This window comes from Pyrgilauda ruficollis, unplaced genomic scaffold (assembly GCF_017590135.1).
Source record: "Pyrgilauda ruficollis isolate IOZ18807 unplaced genomic scaffold, ASM1759013v1 scaffold6, whole genome shotgun sequence".
Classification (NCBI taxonomy): Eukaryota; Metazoa; Chordata; class Aves; order Passeriformes; family Passeridae; genus Pyrgilauda; species Pyrgilauda ruficollis.
The window spans coordinates 3050235-3056807 of record NW_024527710.1 but is presented as its reverse complement, the minus strand read 5'-3'; positions in this window follow the sequence as shown (position 1 = coordinate 3056807).

The following is a 6573-nucleotide window of genomic DNA, read 5'->3' as shown; positions in this document are numbered from 1 at the left end:
CCGGCTACTGTTGCTTGACAGCGATTCTAACACTAAGGCGAAAGCGGAGCGGAGCCACGCATAGTGGGGAGAGATTCCCTCCCTCCTCGTCTGCGTGCCGGTGCTCAGGTGCTGACTCGGGAAGGATCCGTGAGGCAGCGGGGACGAGAACAGTAACGGGATTCGCATCAGGCAGCATCCTACACCAGTGGGGACCCCTGCGCTGCACAACGGGGAAACCTGCTCCCTTCTACAAAAAGAAAAAGGTTCGCCTTGCTTCATGCACCCACACAACTCCAAAATACAATTTTTCAGGTCTGATCTCGGATTCCTAATGCAGCCAGGAAGTCAGGCTTTTAGGTCTTCAGTATCTTTCTGAGGCGGTTCTGGGCTTCGCTCTGAGACATCTCAGGCCATCAGCAACTTCGTTTCGGTGACTGTAGGGTCGACTGAAGTGTGACACTGCAGTGAGCGAGTCGAGGTTTGACACCATTTCCCGTTCAGAAACGACAGAAGCACACTTCAGCCTCCCTCACGCTCAGGAGTATGCTGGCTTTGAGACCAGATGCTTTTTTTTTTTCACCACCAGTCCTGAAGCATTTACAGAAAAATTAGCCACTTGGTGCTCGTGAGCCCCTACGGTTCATAGGACTAGCCTGACTCCCCAAAATCTACCTAAGCAAGCGAACATCACCTAGAGTAAAACTCTCCAACAACTGTGTGGTGCTTTACTGTGACACAAAAGGAAGCTGAAGAACACGACTGACACCTTCATTTTTGCCGGAAAGTTCCTGGTGCTGGGCACAGCAGTTTTACTTACAGCATCTGTGTACCGCAGTCGCCTTGCTGCGATCAACTTTAGGTTGATTACTCCGAAGACCATTCACGCCTTCAGCTTCAAGAATCAGTGCTGGAATCAGTAGAAATAACCAGATTAGAACAACTGGGTCTGATTTCGTGTCTGCGTCTTCGTTGACTCACTTTTTGCAAAACAGTCTTTCTCGTTTGCCTCTGAAATGGCATGATAAATTCATGCCCTTTCGTTTACCTTGCTACGCATCTCTTTGGCTGGATAATCAAAGCACCAGAACACATTAAATTACTAGTAACGCTCATAAATAATTGTGACTTGGTTACAAGAAAATACACATTCGTCTTTATATATGTAAATACAAAATCTGTACAGGTGCTGCTGTGGGCTGTAAGGCGTGGTGATCTCCGTTCGGAGGGTGCTTGCAGTTTTCCAGGAAGCGGGATGGGCTGCCGGGCGCCGAGCGGCTCCGCTCGGGACTGTCCTGCGGGAGGCACCCTGCTGAGCCCCTTGTGCCCACCTGCGGACGGCCCTTTCTCACCTACTGCTTCCTAATCAGGTTAAACCCCTTCAGCAGAAATAAATAAATCAAATGAGTGAATAAAGCAAGTGCTAGTATAATCTCTCGTGTGAACGTGGGTGCTGCACGGGCACAGGGAACGCACCTCCGGCTCCTGGGGTGTCAGTTTTCTCAAACGATTAGAGGAGAAATGGTACGAAACTGGCTGTGTTTCGTGTTTTGCAAAACTAGTTCGTGCCGAAGCATATCCTCTGCCTTCCCGGGTCTCGGCTGGACGGGTGATTTTTTTCACGCCGCCGGTGAGGACGGGGGAAGCGGGGCGCTGGCGCTGCCCATCGAGCGGTGCCGAGGATGACCCGAGGCTACCTGCGAAGTTTTGTCTTTAGCTCTGTCACCGGAAGGTGCGCGAGCAGCAGCCTTGGCCGGGACGTGGCGGACTGCGGGTCATGGTACGGGCCGGTGTTAGCGGGGGCCGTCAGGGCTCGCACAGCCCGCTCTGCCCGGGGGCCCGGCAGGGCCGGTGTTAGCGGGGGCCGTCAGGGCTCGCACAGCCCGCTCTGCCCGGGGGCCCGGGCGCGGGGTCGCCTGGTGCGCGCGGGCTGCTGCGTCACGTGCCCGCGGGCGGTGGCGCGAGGCCGGCGAGGCGAGAAGCCCTGAGGGGAGCCCTCAGCAGCTCCTACAGCCATCGTCCCAGGGCTCTTGCCACCCCGAGAGGAGCTGCTATCTGCACTATCAGCACGCCGAGCAGAGGTGAAGGGGTTCGGCTTTTATTCTTGGTTTACGGTGTGATCTGTGTGCCGCAGCTCAGTAACCATTGACCTAGTCTTGCGTGCGCAGTGTCGAGCTGTGTGACAATGCCAAGTGTTCTGTGGTCCAGCGTGGAAAAGCCCTACGCCAAGCCCAGAGCTGGCACAGCGATGTCATTAATGGGAAATGTAAGGCTGGGTTTTAACGAAGTTACTCTAATGCTTCTCTCAAACGGAGTGTGATATTCAAAGTTAAACATAAAAACTTGGTAAGATGCATTTGAATTCGATGGCACATGATTGTTACACCATAGTGACAAGAGAGGGGAAGAAATAAATAAAAGGAGGGGTTTAAAGTAGGGTGGGATTATGTTATAGTCGTGTTTAAGATTGAAAAGCTACTCAGTGTAACTTCACTGCGCAGTTTACAGTAGCTGCCTGGTGTCAGCATTAGAGCTAAAACAGCATCAGATAAGGTACCAAAGGTGACAAAGCTGGAGGTGAGATCTTTTCGTTCAGAAGTGGTGAGACACTTTGCAACAGGAGGAAGGATTTGAAGAACAGGATTTGACAAGTTAGCTGCTTGGTACAGAGGGGAGAAGCAGTTTCCTGTGTGGGGGAGTCAGGATTGGGAGAAGGCAGCAAAAAGGATGATGCTGTAGGGAATTTATACCCTCTTTAAAGTGATAAAACTTGGGATCACAGTTATGCAGAACAGTTCCACTATGAAAGGCTGCTAGAACTTGTAGCACTGTGCATTCCGTTGGGAAGTGTATCTTTACCTTTGTAAAACTTTTAAAAAGTTACTTTTAACATGTTGCTTGTTTATTTTTTTCTCCCAGCATCTTGTCACTACCTTCTCTGTGGTCCACCTTGTGGCATAAACACATGCTGTAAATATGTCAGAAATTAATCAGTGATTTTGATAGCAATTTTTGATTGCTGGGGAAACCAAAGAAACTTCTGCTGCTCCCAGAGCAGATCAGAAAATGATCACTATGAGCACAAACTGGAGAGGGAAAGTGATGGTAGGCTGTGATGTTAAAGGCTGGGATGAAAAGAGGGATTCCAGCTTTGGGAAGGAGTGGACCCAGAATATACCTCCATTATGAACAGAAAACAGTTGAATTAATAGCTACAGAGCATAGATTATACAAAATGTTTTCACAGGAATTCTAGTTTTCATAGTGGGCCACTAGAAATTTCAGTCACTTGTGCAGTACTATGCAATTCAAAGAGTATGGCACATTGCTTTTGTTTTTCATAACTGTGAAATAAGGTAAACATTAGCTCCTGGAAAAGAAGAGCATTAAGCTGTTGTATCTTGCATCTAGCAGCTGTGTCTTAGTGTCCAGGCATGGGTGCATACATCAGCATGCTCACTCTGAAGCTGAAAGTTCATGCTATATAGAAGTTATATTGAAAGTCAATTTATTGTGTACTTTCCATCATTCAGAATTTCTAGTTCTGTTGCCTACAGTGTAAATGCATTTTACTGATTTTTCTTATGTCGTAGACTAGATTGTAAAGAAAAAAACCCCAAGCCAATACCAACCAACCAATCTACCCACCCCCCCAAAAATAAAACAACCAAAAAACTCCATCAGCAGGTAAAATTCTCCGAGAATTACAGAATATATACTGATAAGAGTATTTCACAGAACAAAGATGTACTTCATTGAATCTAGAAATCTAATAGTTATTCATAGCTTTCATCTTCCCTCTTAATACACAGAGTTAGTAGCTGGTGTGCATGATTGAACATAACACTGTAGTTTCCATATAGATTGCACTAACTTCTATCTTATAGGTGGATTTTTAAAATTTTAGTCTCCAGGACTACCATAATGGCTTTCCTAGGTGATCTCTACCTTTCCTCCAAGTGAATTATGTTATTTGGAGCCTCTACAGGTAGGGGAATTAGCAGCATATCATGTATAAAATGTGGATATTTTTATGCTACCATATCTTTAAGTCATTCTAGCTTAAATGTTTAAGCACCAAGTTTCACTATGTCCCTAGCACTGTGTCTGATATCAAACAATGATCACATTAACACCTCAGAAAAACATGCAGTTCCTTCTGTGTTGCAGTTCCACAAAAGGGTTCAGTAGCAGGATGTACAAAGTGGTTTTGATACATTTACTCATTGGATAAACTCCAATGTGAATGCTTCTTTTAGTCCTTTTTGTAGCAAGGTATTTTACTTAATATAGAAATTGAATTTTGGAAAATAGTACTTTGTGGATGTGTATATAAATGATGCCTGCTTTTTGTTAAGAAACAACAAAAAATCCTGACCAAAGTGAACAAGTGATTGTTGAGCTGTGAATGCAATACACATTTCTTAACTCCACAGATGTGCTTTCTCCCAACTAGTCACATTACAAATTTTTCATAAATGTTACAAACTTCTAACACGTGAAATGGCTTAGAAGAGGTATAGTGATAATTAGTACCTAAAATATTAGGTACTATTAGTACCTATTATTACCTAAAATATTATACCTAAAATATTATTACCTAAAATATTAGCTATTAGTACCTAAAATATTCACTCCTCTAGTGGGAGAAATAAGAAAATGTTGAGGGTTCTCTGATTAGCAAAGACACTTGATTATCAGATTGGGGAAATCAGAACCATTTTCACTACCAAACATAAAATGTAATTTTCACAAGAACTCCACCTATAGCAGGGCATTCCCCTTCCCTATTCCACCTGTTTTCTCAGCTGTAGAACTTGCATATTTAGGAATCTGAATTTTCCTGTTTACATGCTTTGTTACCTTATGCTTTTAGTATTCATATTGAGCTTTTCCAGCCTGCATGCAAGAGCAAATCTAAGCCAATAGCAATGTTTGTTAGGTCATGAAAGAAAGGTCATGGTGTGTAGCATAATTAGCATGTTTTATTTGTTGACACATTATTCTATATATTGTTTATTATGTTAATGATTTCTCATTATTCTAATGTATATTCAAATTATAATATACATAGGCAAAGAGATTAGTGTCATTTATTTGCCAGAAGAGTTGGAGAAAAGCAGAATGATTCTGAAGAACCTATCCTGGGCTCTCTTTCTAGGATAGTATGTATATAACCAAGTCTGAAATTGCAGTATGTTCAGTGATTCACTTTTATCACTAGAAGAGATGTAGTCAGTTGGATAAGGGCTTCTGCATATTTTTATTTATGCTGTTATTTAGCATCAGTATTTATTCTATTTGTATACTTTAAAACCACAAAAGTTCAGGAAACAACCCTTGCCATCTAATCTCATTTGCTATCACTTCAACCGTAAGACAGTTATTGCAAAATCATAACACTTCACTATTCAAACAGACAGAGTTTTTATGGCCCTCCAACTGAATTTTACGCCTGCCACTTATTACAGAACATTACCTTTAAGAGAGGCTTGCAGCTGGTATTGATGACAGGCAACAAGACATTTGTCACCTATTCTCTTGGGCAACAATGATCCAGGTGCAAACACAAGTTAGCAGATTCTCATTGGAAGGAAAGAAGACAACTGTTACTCATTTGTGAACGAAAGTGCTCCTGATTTGGTTTTGCATACATGGCATTTTCAACAGGAATAAGAATCACTCAGCTAATCCAAGTCAAAAGTGGCAATTTCCACAGGCTATACTTGGAGCTACATATTCACTGGTAGGATGTGGGGAAATTTGGCAGAAATACTGAAACAAGTTAGGAGCTGCAGAAATCAGTAATTTGGAAGTTGTCACCTACATGCTTAAAGATTCAAATTAGATTGCACCTAGGCAGATATATTGTTATCAATATTGCTGAGGTGCCCATAATATGCTGTTTCCATACAGTCTCGTCTATCATTCTTTGAACATTTATCTCCTAGTCGTGCTGTTTCTTTCTGAAAACACATTTGAAATAAAGGGAAAGGAGATGCCTAATGGGACTAGCAAACGCATTCAGCAGAACACTTCCACAATTTTTGCAATTTTAAACAACTGCACTGCTTCTTGTGGGTACCCAGCCAGTCAACATACACACCGCCTATCAGTACCAAACTTCTGCATTGCTACTTTTTATTTAATAGAACAGTTGCAAACATTGCTAAAAGAAGCCTTAAGGATTGCCTAATTACATAAGATGGCAATAACACAATATTCTTGACTCTAGAATGTGTCTGCAAGTGCATGTAAATGCTCATATGACAATAGCAGAATATCTTGTTCTGTTCAAGAAGCTGAGGCTGTTTGACCAGATCTCAGTTTTCAGAAGACTGGAAGCAGATTGCTCAGCTCAGCTCTTACTGCTTTGCTCAATCACAGCTATTTGGTGATGGCACCAATAGCTTATTTCCTAGATAGCTCTGTGATATAAACTCTAAGAGGACTGTACGTATTTCCACTGCACTGACCGTGTCTTTATTACAACTAAGACATGAATAATTCTTCACCTTATTTGAACCTAGCTAGAGCCCACAAGTAACTATGTGGTAACCAACGACTACAGCTTGGAAGGGACTAAACAGTAAA